At 40.5% G+C, this 18,201-nt stretch overlaps 1 long non-coding RNA gene across 1 annotated transcript in view; it reads right to left on the bottom strand.

Annotated features, from left to right (window-relative positions):
- The window catches only part of LOC141379546 (uncharacterized), a 249,416-nt gene that overhangs the window by 137,684 nt on the left and 93,531 nt on the right, over positions 1-18,201 (bottom strand). The window lies entirely within an intron of this gene.

The following is an 18,201-nucleotide window of genomic DNA, read 5'->3' as shown; positions in this document are numbered from 1 at the left end:
TTTAAGAACACTTGTGGTACTTTTGAGTTGGAATAGAGGTTGGGTTATGGACAGTTTTGGTGGCATGGGTAGGTTTAAGGGTAGGTTAAGGTGTAAGGGATGGTCAACAGTGTATTTACAAATGTAATTACAAAAGTTAATTACAGATGTATTTACATACATGTATTTAATCAAGCATAAGTACACAGTAAATACATGTATTTACACAATAAGTACATTGTAGCAAACTATTAATTCCTATAAAAGTACATATTAGTTAAGGCCACTTAATATAAAGTGGGACCAAAAAAATAATTTTATACTGATGTATTAATAGGATGTGAGATCTTTACCTGCCTATTCTCACTATCCTTCAGCTTATTTATCAGGGGCAGCCACAGCGGAATGTACACTGAAAAAGAGTTAGCTGACCTAAAAAATATTCACCCTCATGTTATCACAAACCCCTGGAACCTTCATTAATCTTCAGAACACAAATGAGTGTTTTAGATGAAATCAAAGAGCTCTCTAACACCTCATAAACGGTAACAGTTACGAGACATTCAAAGTGCAGAAAAGGATTCAAAAACATCCCATGTGACTTCAGCGGCATAAATCCAATCATACAAAGCTCCAAGAACAATTTTGTATGCCAAAATCACAGTTAAAAATAATTTATCTTTCATCTCTGATTGCCTGTTGCACGTTCTTCGACCTTTGTATGATTACACTTTGACCAATAAATTCACACAGGATGTTTAGACAAGTTTTTGGTTCATTTTCTGAACTTTGAAGGCCTCGTGCTATCTATGAGACCAGAAAGCTGTCAGATAATCTTTGTTCTGAACATTAACAAAGTTCTCAGTGGTTTGTTACAACATTAAATTAATGACAATTTATTTATTTATTTTTATTTTTTTAGATCAACTAACCCTTTAAACAATCATTAAGCAAGAAGTCAAACTGAATTTTGAAGTAGACTAAAATAGTATTTATTTTAATAAAAATATATAAATAAATACTGCAATTTAAAGGGCACCTATGGTAAAAAATCTGCTTTTCAAGCTGTTTGGACAGACATATGTGTATATATAGTGTATAGACCATCATATTGGGGTAAAATAAACACACCCAGTCCTTTTTTTTTAATTTAACAACATAAAAATGGTGGACCAATTGGGGCGGTTTTCAAATTGACCGCAACTTTACGAAGGAGTGCGGTCCCCCCGCCCACCGAATTGATTGACAGCTGTGCGCATTAACATGTCCCGGTAGTCACGCGTGATATGTCAACAAGACCAGACGCAAAGCAACCGGGAATAAAAGGTCTGTTCAGTTCCCTAGGATCAGCAATCATCATCAAATGTGATTAAAAGTAAGTTTCACATGTTTAAAGTGTTTTAAAACAGTGCACGTGTGTTATTAATTACAGCGATTTACTTCAGCTTTACTTCATCAGCACAGCCGTGTGTCAGAACAATTATAAAGTAATATGCTTCAATCCCGGTTTGTAGACGTTAAATCAGGTTTATTTTGTACAATAACATAACAAATATCCACACAGCAGTGGCGATTAGCCTGTATCCTGTCACATTTGAGTGCAAAAACAGTGCAAAGCCAAGCGCGCTCTTTCTGTCTGCCTGTGTGTGTGTGTGTGTGTGTGTGTGTGTATCTGTGTGTGTGTGAGCATTGCGTGTGACTCATCAATGCAACTTCAAAACAAATACTGATTAATAAAGTTCTTACTGTAGTATTTCTCACAAACGCTACGTAAGACCTTTTTCCTTTAAGTCTGTCTGTTGTCTGACGAAGCTGAGGGAGGAGATTAAAGCACGCGGGAAGGCACGTAGAAACAGTAGGCGAGGACAACTCATCTTAAAGGCGCAGTACGACAAAACCACCCGCTGGTGGAAATATGTATAAAACAGGATCCTGTAAAAGGTATAATGAAAAATCTGATGGGTGTTTTGAGCTGAAACTCTACATACACATTCTAGAGACGCAAAAGACTTATATTAAATCTGAAAAAAGGGGTAACCTAGGTGCCATTTAATGTGGATTTCTATAAACTGAACTGACACAAACAAACCAGCATATTAAATATAAACATACGGATAAAGTTGTTGCCATCTACTGTATCCTAAGCATTGTAATGCATTTAAATATAAACCCAAACATATTGTACCAAACACAAAAAACAATAATCTAGCTCATGCTCCTTTGAAAGTGCTCTGCTAACTTCATGTTCTTGAATCCAGAAACACTCTTATCTTTGGACCATGATGCTCCAGCGGTTCATGCAAGCCAACTGATGACCTAAAGTGAAGCACTCGTCATACCAACATTGGTTAAGCAGGACCGAAATCTGCGTGGCCAAATCGATCTCCTCGTGGCCGTTGATCCCAGATCTGTTGGTAAGCTGTGAGCTCAGCCTGAGCGACTCTCACAACACTGTTTATGAGCCAAGAGAAGATGGAAAAATCAATAGCAACAACGCTAGCTGGATTCATAATCATTTTCAATACTTTTTTCTTCCCCCTACCTCACATACTGTTTGTTCTGAGGTTGTTTGCAGTCCTCAAGTGTTGAGAAGTCACCCTGTGCCTGTTTTGTTCAAGTACTGTTTAAATCAACTCATTATTAGTTATCTTACCTGGGAAAGATAAACAGATAGAATTTTTTTTCTTCTTCCGCCTTGATAGCAGGATGCTATTAAACACAACGCCTGAGAGGCAACATAAATCATGTCTCATTTCTTGTATGTTAGTGTCACAGAATCTTTGTGTTCAAATCCGTTGGCAGTGTTTATTATTGGTGAACGCGGTGTAACTGTTTTCATACAATATAGCCAAAGTATTCAATCAACACAGAAGCAATATTGCTAGGAATGAAACAGGCATCAGTGAACATTCGAATGCAGACATACGTAAACAGCTAACAATCATATCAGTAAAATGTCTGTGCGAATGAAATGAATGTTTCAAAGGTCTGATATTATATTCATTATTACTTCTGGGACGTCAGAAAACTGAGTGGGGCGGAAATGCTGCATTAATGGTGGCACATGGGCTTTTTCAACCACACACACCTTATAAATTCAAACCGGCAGCTCTCGAACTTTTTTGAGATGTTTGAAAAACTGATTGTTTTCCCTGATGGGAAAAAATATATGTAATATAATTTGCTCAAAATGCACCAAGTATGCTCAGGTTTAGTCTCAAATTTGCCTGTTCTGTGCCCACACATATTTTGGAAGTAATCGTTTCATTGTCTTCAGCCCCTTCAGAACTAAAGTATGTTCCAAGTTTCAGAAAAAAATGTAGCAGTACATTTTCCATGTTCTTAGGTCTACCATAAATGAAACCAGATAAAAAATGTTAAAATATTGAATACATTTTTTGATTGATTTCATTAAACATCAGGCCAAAACCGGTATATAACTAGAACATAATATACTAACATGAAAACAATAAAATAATATGCATATATACATGCACACAGTTGAAATCAGAAGTTTACATACACTATTAAAAAAGGAACAGAACCTTTTTTTTTAATGTTTGATGATAAATCATACTAAACATTTACTTTTTAAAGTCTGTTAGGATTAACTAAATAGTTTACATTTGCTAAATGCCAGGATAATAAGATAACTTTTTTGAGAATTTTTTTCTATCAGTCAAAAGTTTACTTACGTTCATTTCCTTGTTTTTTTTTTTTTTTTTTTTTTTTTTTGCTTTGCTTTTAAACTGGATAACTTTGGTCAAATGTTTTTGGTATACTTCCACAAGCTTCTCACAATATTTTAAAGGAATTTTAGATATCAGATTTGTTGGCTGTCTTACTCTAACAAGCTTTTTCAACTCTGCCCACAAATTTTCTTTAGGACTGAGATCAGGGCTTTGTGATAGCCATTCCAAAACATTCATTCTGTTGTCCTTAAAGCACATTTTAACTATTTTGGCAGTGTGCTTAGGTGGTCTGTTTGGAAGACCCATTTGTGGCCAAGTTTTAATTGATGTCTTGAGACATTGCTTCAGTATTTCATTTCTACATAATGTTCTTTCTTCGTGATGCTGAGCTGTGCCAGTCATTTCTGCAGCAAAACAGCCCCACAACATGATACTGCTGCCCCCATACCTCACAGTTGGGATGGTGTACCTAGGCTTGTAAGCTTTCCCCTTTGTCCTCCAAATGTTACACTGGTCATTATGGCCAAACAGTTCATTCTTAGTTCCGTCAGAGCACAGTACATTTCTCCAAAAGCTATTCTCTTCCCCAGTGTAATTTATTAAATTGTAATCTGGCTTTTTTGTTGATTCTGGCTTGTTGATTTTCCCATGTTGTCACACAAGTAAGCATTGGGTTTGAAGTTTTCCTTAAATACTATTCTACAGTCCAATTAACTCAAATTTGGTCAATTAGCCAGTCAGAAACTTCCAAAACCTCAACACCTTCAGCTGAGCTTTTTCAGAGGCATAATAATCTTATTGTATGTAAACTTGACTTTCTAGAAAAGTTATAAAACTTTCTTTAAAAAATCTCTCTCATTAATCTGCTGTAAGCATAACAGAAACAAATTTGATAATTCTAACTTACCTAAAAGAGAAAAAGTTTAGTTACATTTAGTTACAGTAACATCTAACTTTTTTAAATGGTTATGTGCCTTTTTATACAGTGTATGTAAACTTCTGGTTTCAATGGTTTCAACTGTATATACACAGTTGAAGTCAGAATTATAAGCCTGCATTAATTACCCCCCCACCCCCACCCCTGTTAATTTTTTTCCCCATTTTCTGTTTAACATATATATTTTTTTCAGCACATTTCTAAACATAATAGTTTTAATAATATTTTATCTTTGCCATGATGACAGTAAATGATATTTAGCTAGATATTTTTTTCAAGACACTTCTATACAGCTAAAAGTGACATTTAAAGCTTAACTAGGTTAATCAAGTTGACTAGGCAGGTTAGGGTAAATATGCAAATTATTGTATAATGATGGTTTATTCTGTAGACTATCAAAAAATATATGGCTGAAAGGGGCTAATAATTTTGACCTTAAAATGTTTTTAAAAAATTCAAAACTGCTTTTATTCTAGCCAAAATAAAACAAATAAGACCTTTTCCAGAAGAAAACATATCAGACATACTGTGAAAATTTCCTTGCTCTGTTAAACATCATTTGGCAAATATTTTAAAAATAAAAATCAGAAATCCAACGGGGGCTTAAAATTCTGACTTCAACTGTATATGTTCTTCCAGATTACACATTGTTTATGTTCTGATTAATTCCAATTAAAAAGTTTCTATTTTTACATTTGCTTTTTTTTTTCCATCGCTTTTATAATTAGTTTGACTGTACACAGCCAGAGACTGTTTTCTTACTTGCCTTCAGTTTTGCCTCTTCAATTTACTTCCTTCATCCGTCAACATAAAAGCTTAGGTGAGAAGCAAACTACACACTTACGGCCTGATTGGAGCTCAAAACAAGCCTTGTTGCAATTGCAAACGCTTGTGCAATATCCTCTCATCTGTTTTCATGCAAAGCTTTGAAAAAAAAAAAAGTTTAAAAAAGTGTACACTTATGCATATAATTCCGAGGCTCTTTAGAGATAAATTATACATCACAGAGTTAAAGCATGGATCTAAAGTTTGGGCTTTTGTACCATGAAAAAAAAATGGACAGCTGGGAAATTATCCAAACTTGCTTTTCATCCTCTGAGACTCTTTATACGAATTTCACTAAAATCCACTAGTTTTAAGTTAATCCTTACTACACACAAACAAAAAAGAAATGAGATGATGTCTTTGTTACTGTGACTGTTCAAAGGGAAACAAAATGCAGATGAACACAACGACACAATTATTGTCTATGTTAATGAGCTGTCCTCATGTCAACAACTCCTGTTCTAAATTAATTACTCAGTGGTGAGGTGTTTGTGGCTAATCACTCTAATTAACAGGCTCTGCACGATTTAAGCAGGTACCCGTGTTTATCGTCAGGATCTCCTCGTTTATTTGCATCTCTTTAAACGCCATGGGCATCTACTGTAGTTTTGGGGTTGAACGTGCTGCATTCATGAATCCTCTGGTTTGAGCATTCGATAGTGATTGACATGCTGCAGAGCACAGGCTTGCCGAGCTGATTTCTTACTGCCATTAAGGGAGGAGGAGGAGGAGGAGGAAGAGATTTATAGGCACTCATCTGTAGCCCACGCTCAACTCACATCTCATTAGTTAACTGTATCGAAGCATGAAAACTATTGCAGGGTCATAGCTGCTGTAAAATCAATACCACAAATATCTTTATTAAAGATATTTCAGGTGTAATTACCTGGCTCTACATGAAGGGGTTTACAAAGTCGAACCTCATTTTTACTGTAAGATGCACATACAATTTCAAATTATTATAATTTTTTTTTCTTCAAGTTGTAAAAAAATAAAAAATAAAAACAATAATAATAATAGGACGACACGGTAGCACAGTGGGTAGTGCTGTCTTACAGCAAAAATGTCGCTGGTTCCAGCCTCAGCTGCGTCAGTTGGTATTTCTGTGTGGAGTTTTCATGTTCTTATTGAGTTCGCGTGGTTTTTCCTCCGGGTGCTCCGGTTTTCCCCACAGTCCAACGACATGCGGTACAGGTGAATGGGGTAGGCTAAATTGTTCTTAGTTAATAATATTAATAATAATAATAATAATAATAATAATAATAATAATAAGTATTATTATTAATATTATTATTAATATTATTATTATTCATTCATTCATTCATTTTCTTTTTGACTCAGTCCCTTTATTAATCTGGGGTTGCCACAGTAGAATGAACCACCAATTTATCCAGCATATGTTTTATGCAGTGGATGCCCTTCCAGCTGCTACCCAGCACTGGGAAACATCCATACACTCTCTTTCACACACATACAATAGGGACAATTTAGCTTGCCCAATTCACCTGTATTGCATGTGTTTGGACTGTGGGGGAAACCGGAGCACCCAAAGGAAACCCACGCCAACATGGGGAGAACCCAGTCGAGGCTCGAACCAACAACCTTCTTGCTGTGAGGCGACAGCACTACTCACTGTGCCATCGTGCAACCCTCTATGTAATGTATTATCACATGCACTAAAAGCATCCTCTCCTGATACTGTCTGCCGACCCCCCACAGCTATGTTCAGCTAAACAATCCACAAGCACCAAATCATCAACACAGCCACATTCTGCCCCAGCAAGTCAGTTTCAAACATAAAAAAAGTAAAAAAAAAAAAAAAAAAAACTTTGTGTCTGTTTTGTGGCAGGCAGATGACAATAGCAGGGCTGTATCGTTTAGTATTATATAGAATACTTTTGTTCTGCCAGTTCTTCCAGTCAGGGGTTTATTTAGATTTATTTAGTTAATTTTAGTTTTTGGAATTCTGTGCATTGGAAAGAAGTTCTTTCAGAAGTACAGTTTTTTTAAGTATTATTTGTTTTAATTCTGTCTATTCAGTGTCCTTCAACAAGAACGGTGGTGGTGGGGTTCATAATATTCACAATGGTATTTTATTAGTTGTTGGTTTAACCATGGATGAGGTAATGGCTGCTATGTTATTTTCTTTTCAATGACGTTTCTTGTCACATGTTCAAAAACAACAACCAATATTGGATATCTATAATTTATATAATGGGTATAATTAAACAATACTTACAATATAACGTAAATTAGAAGTGTAATAGAAAAAAATATATATTTTTATATTTTTTATGCCATTTTGAATTTTACTCGAATACAAATACAAATACAGATACAAATACCGGCTGCTTTTTACATCCCATATATATATATATATATATATATATATATATATATATATATATATATATGAACGTAAACATCAGGTGAGCAGGTTATATTGTAACCCTGTGTCCTAACAACATACAACGTGACAAGATATGAGTGATAAGCAATTTGGCTGTTTGCAATGGACGAAATATGGCAGCAATTTAAATACAGCCATTCAGAACCACAGAATTGTGCACTTATTGCACTCCAACAAAATGGTAAGGTTTATAATCTAAAAATATATATATTATAATTCATAACATATTAAACCTCTTCAAGATTATTAAATGTACATGTGGAATCACTGATATGTGATATGCTTTCAGTAATATGGCAATAAATTTCACATAAAATGGCATTCAAACACACTTTATTAGCGTTTAACACTGAATAATGTCTGAGGTGATCATTGTCAGTTCATCCTGCAGCACACAATGTTTTTGTGACCTAACCCCAAAACATCACTTTTTTTTATTATTATGAGCTGACTCCATAACCACAAGAAAAAAATAAAAATTAAACAAGATCCATAGTTTTAATTTTCAACTGAGGCAAAGATTTCATTTTAAGTTATAGGTATAACAAATCAGAAAATTAGTGACATTAAAAAGTCAGTAAATTCAGAAGCTATTATGTTTTAAGGTCTGCTCTCTGCTCTAATCTTATTGGATAAGTACAAGTGATCAGGTCATTACATAAAGCCAAAATACCACATTTTGGGTGTGACAGTGTGTACTCATTGATATATCCCAATAAAGCAGAAATTAGCCACTTAGAATAAACCGATCCATGATAAAGGGGAATGAGCTTCTTGAGGCATCAGCAATTGCCCCAGAATCACTCCGCTAATGTGCTGGTCCAGCTAATCACCGGCCTTATGTTCATTCAAATATAAAAAACCCTCTGCCAAAAAACAGCCCAGGCCAATTTCAACAGTGGGCACGTCCGTTCTATCAAGACACTGCAGAAACGGCGCTGGGATAAAAGATGGACCATAATGGCCGCTCAAAGTAATGTTGGCCAATCAATGGCGTTTCATCACAAATGGCGTTTTTATTCTATCTTCACAGGAAGGGGCGCACAGAGGTGTGAATTATGAATGATTTTGATTAAATGCAGCTGCAGCGAATGCGGGTGTGTGTTTGCGTGACTTGATTTGAATGGTTTGCTAAGCGATACTGTCGGATGCAGCGTGTGGAGGTTTCCAGCTGTGAGAAATACACCAGCGCGTTCTCTTATCAGCTCAGACACAAACACACACAAGCACATGCATGAAAATTCACAGCCGCGTTTGAAAATGGCTGCTAACGGCTGTATTTGTATTCAGTCTGAAAGCAGAAAATGCACCACATTATATCTGTAGCACAGTGTTGAGATTTATACAGACCTCACTCTGAAGTTTTTCCAAAGTTTTATAGATATATAAAATATACATGTATATAGTCTCCTAAAAATAAATGAATAAATGAGGAGAAATAATGAAAGCTGATTAGAATGGGAAATGAATCACATTAAAATGCTGATGTCATCTCTAAAAAGTGCTTACAGTACACAGAGAAATTTATTTAACCGTATTATAAGTTCCTTTACAAATTTTATTACTATTTTTGTTGTTTTACTGTTAATAAGGACTGCAAGTAAATATAATTGTCAAATAAATAAATAACTAAGTGTTTTGTTTTCAAGTTTTAACTGTTCATTTACTTCATGTAATTATACAGTACGTATGCAATCACTTTATTGGGTACACCTTATTGGTACCGGGTTGACCCCCTTTTGCTTTCAGAACTGCATTAATCCTTCGTGGCATAGATTTAATATGATACTAGAAATATTAATTTTGGTTCATATTGACATGACAGCATCACACAGTTGCTTCAGATTTGTCAGCTGCACATCCATGTGAATCTCCCGTTTCACCACATCCCAAGGGTGCTACAATGGATTGAATTCTGGTTGCTGTGGAGGCCCTTTGAGTACAGTATACTCATTGTCATGTTCAAAAAATAAGTCTGAAATGATTTGCGCTTTATGACATGGCACGTTATCCTGCTGGAAGTAGCCATCAGAGGATGCATACACTGTGGTCATGAAGGGATGAACATGGTCAGCAACAATATTCAGGTAGGCTGTGGCTTTAATACAATGCTCATTTGGTACTAATGGGCCCAAAGTGTGCCAAGAAAATTTAGCCTTATCACTGAAATAAGGCAGGTTGGATTATTGCTTTTATGTTTTTGATGCCAAATTCTGACCCTACCATGATCATTCTACCATGATTGATGGTAGATGGTACCTGCAGGTACACAAACGCAAGTGAATGCTGCTCTCTCATTAGCTGTAGGCGATTGCCGATGTTATTTTCAGTCAAAACTCATTTCACAAGGCATGATTTGGATTGCCGACAGCTCCAGATATTTAGCATGCCAAATATCTCACAGGCATCGGCGACTCATCTGCGATTCTCTCAGTTCGCGTCTTTGATAGTTCATACTGTATGATTGTCACTCACGTGCACAAGCACCAATTTACCTGTGATTTCAGGCATTTGTCGGCGATTTCTCAAAACCTGTTGGCGAGTCAAAATCGGGACTAAAATCATGCAGTCTGAACTCGGCATTAGAGATGGTTGTGCTTGAAAATCCCAGTAGATCAGCAGTTTCTGAAACACTTAGACCAGCCCATCTGGGACCAACAACCATGCCACGGTCAAAGTCACTTAAATCCCCTTTCTTCCCCATTCTGATGCTCAGTTTGATCTGCAGCAGATCGTCTTGACCATGTCTACATGCCTAAATGCATTGAGTTGCTGCCATGTGATTAGCTGATTAGAAATTTGCGTCAACTTGCAGTTGTAAAAAGTTATAAAGTGGCCAGTGAGTGTCTATTAGAATATATTTTTTTAAAACATTAAAACATCAGAATTAATAAGCAGGGTATGTTTTTTTTTTTTTTTTTTCCTTATCTTGTTTTTTTGGCGTATTCTTGCCTCAAGCCTTTATTCATTTCTGATATATCACACAAAATCTATGTCAGAATCACTAAAGTAAGTCAAAAATATACATCATCTTACCATTTATTTAACCTTCACGGCCTAAATTGACATTCTCAAAGGCAAATATATAAGCAATGTCTTTTCCGTTTGTCCTTAAAATGGAAGTCAATAAGTTACAATGGTGTTTGTTTTTCAGACTTTTTTTTTTTTTTTTTTTTTGGGGGGGAAAGAAATGAGAGTGAGTAAATGATGCCAGAATATAAATTTTTAAACAAACTATTAATCAGACATTTATAGACATTTCATGAAGCTCATTATGAATAATTAAATATGTTAAAATCTCCAATTTGCTAATTTCAGACTAGCTGTTTATTATTCATTTCTATATACTTTTCTTTGAGCTGAGTTTAGCATTTAAGCTATTTTAGATCTCAACACGCTGTCCTTTCATTTTAATTAGGACTAAAGCTTTGACGACTTCATAAAGGCTTCCTCTTAGTTATACTGCAAATACATTATTCAGTAAAGGGACTTTTTTCTCTCTGCCTTAATTCGAAGAGTTGCCTGGCAACTTTCAATAGGAATTTGATTAAGAATAATTTAAAAAAAGTTGGCTTGACAAAGCATTGCCTGGATGTCTCAAACTGATTCAAGTTTAAAGACTTCTAACTCATTATCTAAGCAGTTGCTAAGCTGTTCTGGGTGATAGCTAAGAAGTTCTTTATTGGTATCTAGATGGATAGTAGACAATGATTCTTCAACATTTTCAACCCTAGAAATGGCTATGCATATATATATATATATATATATATATATATATATATATATATATATATATTGTAGCGAGTCAAGTAATACCACGTCGCCCTGGGCACAAATCCACACCAGCTGGATCATTCATCAACCCCCGGATCGCTCACAGCTGGACCTCATCAGCCAGGGAGAGATATAAGCCAGCCCCACACAGGAAGAGTTGAGCTTCATTATACATGACTCCCTGCGCTAACGCTTGTCTCTCTCTGTCTCTCCCACAGCCGACTCCAGCTCGTGACCGATCCAACACCATACCCCTCACCAGTCTTCACCTTCTCCCCGGAGCACTTGAGCACGCACCTCTAAGAAGAGCACTCATTCACCCCAATATCACTTGTAAATAAAGGCACCCTCCGGGGCATTGTTTGTAACATTATCTACGGTGTTTGTGTTTTCCCTCTGCCTCGCTACAACTGGTGGAGAATGCGGGCATTGCAGAGGGAAAAATTCAGAAGAAACACTCACCATTAAGTAGAAAATAACCGCTGAATTTTTTCTCTGTGTTTGTTACAGACAGGCATCCGCTCTCTCTCTCTCCCACGCTTCCTCTTGCTCGGCTGTCAACATCCCGGCGCCATGTCTTTGGAAGAGGTACTGCTCCACCTAGCGGAGATCTCCAGTAAACAGAATTCCATCTCTGAGCAGCTTACAGCCAGACAGGATCGACTGGAACAGCAGCTCCGCCAGGCGGCCAGACACCATCCGACTCCCGAAGTGAGTGCGCATCATCATCTCACTAAACTCAGCGACCTGGATGATATTGACGCTTATTTACATACCTTTGAGGTTATTGCCGAGAGAGAAGGCTGGCCAAAAGAAAACTGGGCGAGAATGTTGGCACCGTTTCTCACAGGAGAAGCGCAACGAGCATATTTTTCACTAGAGACACCTAAAAATGAAGATTACAAAGCGTTAAAAAAGGAAATATTAGCCAGAATGGGGCTATCCACAATCAGCGCAGCCCAACAGTTTTCCCAGTGGTCTTACGACGAGAAACAACCAGTGAGAACTCAAGCAGCTCAACTTTCTCGCCTGGGAAGGCTATGGTTATTGGGAGGAGATCCCTCGGCGGTCCAGGTCGCTGAGAAGGTGATCATCGAGAAGATGATGCGTGCGTTACCCCGACGTTTGCGAACACTCACCAGCATGCGAAATCCTGAGTCACTGGCCACCCTGGTGGAGGCGATCGAGCTGGCTGAAGCTCACATTGCCCGAGATGATGGGGAGAGAGCGGCTCTGCCACCCCGGAGGGTAAGTGCACCTTGGCGACCGGTGGAGGGCACAGCGCGACCAGGCGGCAGACCAGCGGTCCCCAGCCCGATGGACGAGCCGATGCCCACCGAGCCGACGACGCACTCGACCCCGGCCTGGACAGCAGGGTGCGCGGTTCACCGCAATATCCCTCCCGAAGCTCCCACCCATAAAGTCCAGCTAGAGGGAAAAACACAAACGGCCACCTTAGACACAGGAAGCGCCATCACTCTGGTTCACCCGAAAACTTTAAAATACCATCATGAAAGCAAAGGGCGAATTCCGATCACGTGTGTGCATGGTGATACCCGCCACGTACCCGCCCGAAGAGTGACCATCGCGGCGAAACCAGGTAGCTGGCGAATCGAAGTCGGGGTTGTTCCAGATCTTCCTGTGTCCCTTTTACTGGGCAGAGACTGGCCGGGGTTCGACGAACTCCTAACTCACCACCACGCTCCATCGGCTCGTTCAAAGAAGAAGAACAAGCCACGGGCTCATCGGGACCGCAAACCAGCGCTGATGACCACCGAGAGCGACAGAGGGGGTGAGTCATCTATAGCTGCTAATCTATACTTTGATCTGTTTCAACAGATAACCGCAGGAGGCGATTTTGGTAGAGCACAAAGGGAAGATGAAACGCTCAAACACTGCTGGCCACAAGTACGGATCATCGAAGGTAATGAGCGACTTCCCAGCCCTCACCCCCTCCCACATTTTATTGTGGAAAATGGTCTGCTGTACTGTGTCGCAGAGAGGCGGGGGGAAAAGAAGACACTATTGGTCGTCCCGAGGATCAAGAGGGAGACGGTCTTAGAACTGGCACATACCCACCCGATGGCTGGACATCTGGGAGCGGCCAACACGGTGAAAAGGATCCGCGACCGTTTCCATTGGCCGGGGCTAGACGGGGAAGTAAAGAGGTATTGCCAGGCATGTGACATCTGCCAGAGAACGTCTCCCCAACGACCACCCCCCAGCCCTCTAATACCACTACCCATCATCGATGTGCCCTTCACCCGAATTGGTATGGACTTGGTAGGGCCTTTGCCGAAGTCGGCCCGGGGACATGAGCACATCCTTGTTATCCTCGATTATGCCACCAGATACCCTGAAGCGATTCCCCTGAGGAAAGCCACGTCATCGGCCATCGCGAAGGAGCTGTTTCTGCTATGCAGTCGAGTGGGAATCCCAACAGAGATACTGACCGACCAGGGCACCCCCTTCATGTCCCGGTTGATGGCAGACCTCTGTCACCTCCTCAAGGTAAAACAGCTAAAAACCTCAGTATATCATCCACAGACTGACGGCCTTGTCGAGCGCTTTAACAAGACTCTGAAGCAGATGCTCCGACGGGTAGTGGCAGAGGACGGGCGCGACTGGGACCTCATGATCCCGTACGTGTTATTCGGTATCAGGGAAGTCCCCCAGGCCTCCACAGGATTTACCCCCTTCGAACTGCTGTTTGGCCGCCAACCCAGGGGCCTATTGGATGTGGCTCGTCAAGCCTGGGAGCAGGAGCCAGCCCCCCAGCGGTCGGTGATTGAACACGTACGGGACATGAGAGAACGCATCGACAAAATCATGCCCATCGTCAAACAACACCTGACCGAAGCCCAGCGCGCCCAGCAGAGATTGTATAACCGGCCCGCCCAACCCAGAGAGTTCCACCCAGGGGACAAGGTGATGATACTCATACCTACCACAACGTCGAAGTTCCTCGCATCCTGGAAGGGACCATACACCGTGGTAGAAAGGGTAGGGCCGGTAAATTATCGAGTCCGTCAGCCGGGACGAAGACGGGAAGAACAACTTTACCACATTAATCTTATGAAGAAGTGGGTTGCAGCTCCAGGTCATCTCGTTGCCTTCGCTGAAGAAACTCTTCCCGTTGTCCACATTGGTGAGCAACTCTCACCAAACCAGAAGGCGGAGCTGCAAGCCTTGGTTGGTCAGTTCAAGGATGTGTTCTCGGAGAAACCGGGCCGAACCTCCATCATCCAACACAACATTATCACTCCTCCTGGCACCATCGTCCGGCAAAGGCCTTATCGAGTTCCAGAGGCTCGCAGGCTGGCTATCGACGAGGAGATCCAGAAGATGAGAAGGTTAGGCATCATCGAACCATCCCGTAGCCCGTGGTCCAGCCCAATAGTGATGGTCCCCAAACCCGATGGCACCCTCCGTTTCTGCAACGACTTCAGGAAACTCAATGAGATCTCCAAGTTCGACGGATACCCCATGCCTCGGGTGGACGAGCTGCTGGATAGGCTGGGTGGAGCCCGATTTATCTCCACCATCGACCTCACCAAAGGCTACTGGCAGTTACCACTCAGTGAAGACGCCAAGGAGAAAACCGCCTTCTCCACACCCGGTGGGCATTGGCAATACCGGGTTCTTCCCTTCGGGCTCCACGGGGCCCCAGCCACATTCCAAAGAATGATGGACATCCTGCTGAGGCCCCACCAGCCATATGCAGCAGCCTACCTGGACGACCTCATCGTCCACTCAGAGTCATGGGAAGAACACCTATCCCGGTTACGGAGGGTGCTCTTAGATCTTCGACGGGCTGGGCTCACAGCTAATCCCAAGAAATGCCACCTGGGTCTAGCCGAAGCCAGATACCTCGGGTTCCACATTGGACGAGGTCTCATACAGCCACAGCAAAACAAGGTCAAGGCACTACAGGAAACTTTACAACCCACCACAAAGACCCAGGTACGTGCATTTCTGGGGTTAGCGGGCTACTATAGATGTTTCATACCTAACTTCTCATCCATAGCCAGCCCTTTGACAGACCTGACCAGAAAGGGGCAGCCGGAGAGGATAAGATGGACCAAGGAAGCCGACGATGCGTTCCGAGCCCTAAAGAAGTCCCTCACGTCCTCACCGGTACTGCACGCACCTGACTTCGGCTGCCCCTTCATTCTACAGACGGATGCTTCCGACTCGGGCCTGGGCGCGGTCCTCTCCCAGGTCCACGGCGATGAAGAACATCCCATAATGTACGTGAGTCGGAAGCTGACCCCCGCAGAGACCCGCTACGCAACGGTGGAGAAGGAGGCCCTGGCGATCAAGTGGGCAATCCTGGAGCTAAGGTACTATCTCCTTGGCAGGAAATTCACTCTGGTGACCGACCACGCCCCGCTACAATGGATGGCTACAGCGAAGAACAACAACGCTCGGGTCACCAGGTGGTTCCTGTCGCTCCAGGATTTCAACTTCGACGTCCAACATCGAGCCGGGGCCTCCCACGGAAACGCAGACGGACTCTCACGGCTCTGGTCAGGATGGGCAGGTCTGTCAAAACATTCTACCCCCCCTCTCAATACACTGCTCTTTCTTCGCAGGACACCCAGGACCAGGACGACGCTAAGGGGGGGGGGGATGTAGCGAGTCAAGTAATACCACGTCGCCCTGGGCACAAATCCACACCAGCTGGATCATTCATCAACCCCGGATCGCTCACAGCTGGACCTCATCAGCCAGGGAGAGATATAAGCCAGCCCCACACAGGAAGAGTTGAGCTTCATTATACATGACTCCCTGCGCTAACGCTTGTCTCTCTCTGTCTCTCCCACAGCCGACTCCAGCTCGTGACCGATCCAACACCATACCCCTCACCAGTCTTCACCTTCTCCCCGGAGCACTTGAGCACGCACCTCTAAGAAGAGCACTCATTCACCCCAATATCACTTGTAAATAAAGGCACCCTCCGGGGCATTGTTTGTAACATTATCTACGGTGTTTGTGTTTTCCCTCTGCCTCGCTACAATATATATATATATTTATATTTGTGTGCGTGTGTGTGTGTGGGTGGGTGTGTGTGTGTGTATTAGTGCTGTCAATCGATTAAAAAAATGTACTAATTAATCGCACTAAAAAATTTTTTTATCGCGATTAATCGCATTTAAAAGACTGAAACTTGTAATTTGGGCTATTCTAGGGTAAAATTAATGTAAACACAAGACAAATACTGTTTAAATTCAAAATATAATTCATTATTAGAATTTTTGTTTAACTTGTAACACAGATTCTCTTTATGTAAACAACATACCCACAATAAACCATCAAGATCCAGCTTGACAGCCATATTTATTACAGAAATAAAAACACAGGCATGTAAATACCATTTGAATTTCAAAACAATCAATGCCAATAAAGAAAACATTGATCTCCATGTTGGATTCTATGTGGACTGCAAATAAAATGCCAAAATACAGGCATTGCAGATATGGGAAATTATAATAATAATAATAAAGTATTGAAAATCTGTGCATGCCCTTGAATAGGTTTACCAACTCCTATTCTATAAAAGCACAAAAGCCATATATAGGAAATAAGGAGAGTTGACAAATTAAAAAAATATATAAATTTTTTATTTATTATTAAAATAAAATTATAATCCACACTGGAAATGTGGGTGCATGTGTGTTTTGAGGGAGCCTAATAAATAATGAACATAAAAACTGCCTGCTGACGCACACAGTTAATGTTGATTAATAAAATAAAGATAAATTATAAAAGCAATGTGTCAGAGACCCTAAAAAACATGTTTAACTCAACAATGAAACATCAAATGTAGCTAAAAGATTTTACATTGTCAATCAAATGAACTTAAACAATTGAAAAATGCAACAAATATTTGTTTCTGTCCGAACTACAAAACTAAATGTAAAAAAAAAAAAGTGGCTTAAGTTGCACACTAGTTTGGTCATGTATAAATATCATTATAATAACCATATTGTATATTGTCACTATAAGCGTATGTACATCATGCTGACGATCAAACACACAATGTCATGATATCTCCTGCGCTTGTCTTCTGACCGAGTGCATCTTAAAATGCATGACTGACACCTCTTAGAGCTTTAGAAGTGGACATTCTTTATAATTTGTAAAATAAAGACTTGCAGTTTAAGGAAACAGCAGGCGGAAGTTGCCGCGGGCCGTGGTGCATATTAAAAGTTAAAAAAAAGTATATTTATATGGACAGATAGGTTACTTGATAGAATAGACGGGAATATATTGATCTGTGCTCCGCTGCAGAGTGCAGACGCAAAAGCCTGGTCTCTCGTGGTGCCGACCGGTGCGTAAGAAACAGGCATGACTCTCGGCTATTTTGACCAATACACAACTGGGTTACAAAGAGCCCAACATGGAAGTTTGTGATTGGGTCAGCCCAATGTCAATAAAGAAAAGAACTAATGGGCTGCAGATTATGTCACACGGCCGCGCTGTCCAGAAAAAAAAACATATTACTTTCAGAGCGTGACAACTCACAGCACCGTCAATCACTGAGGCAGAAAAACATGACAGTCCAACCCTACAGTCTGCTT

The sequence above is a fragment of the Danio rerio genome, chromosome 20 (assembly GCF_049306965.1).
Source record: "Danio rerio strain Tuebingen ecotype United States chromosome 20, GRCz12tu, whole genome shotgun sequence".
Classification (NCBI taxonomy): Eukaryota; Metazoa; Chordata; class Actinopteri; order Cypriniformes; family Danionidae; genus Danio; species Danio rerio.
This window is presented reverse-complemented; position numbering and strand designations above follow the sequence as displayed.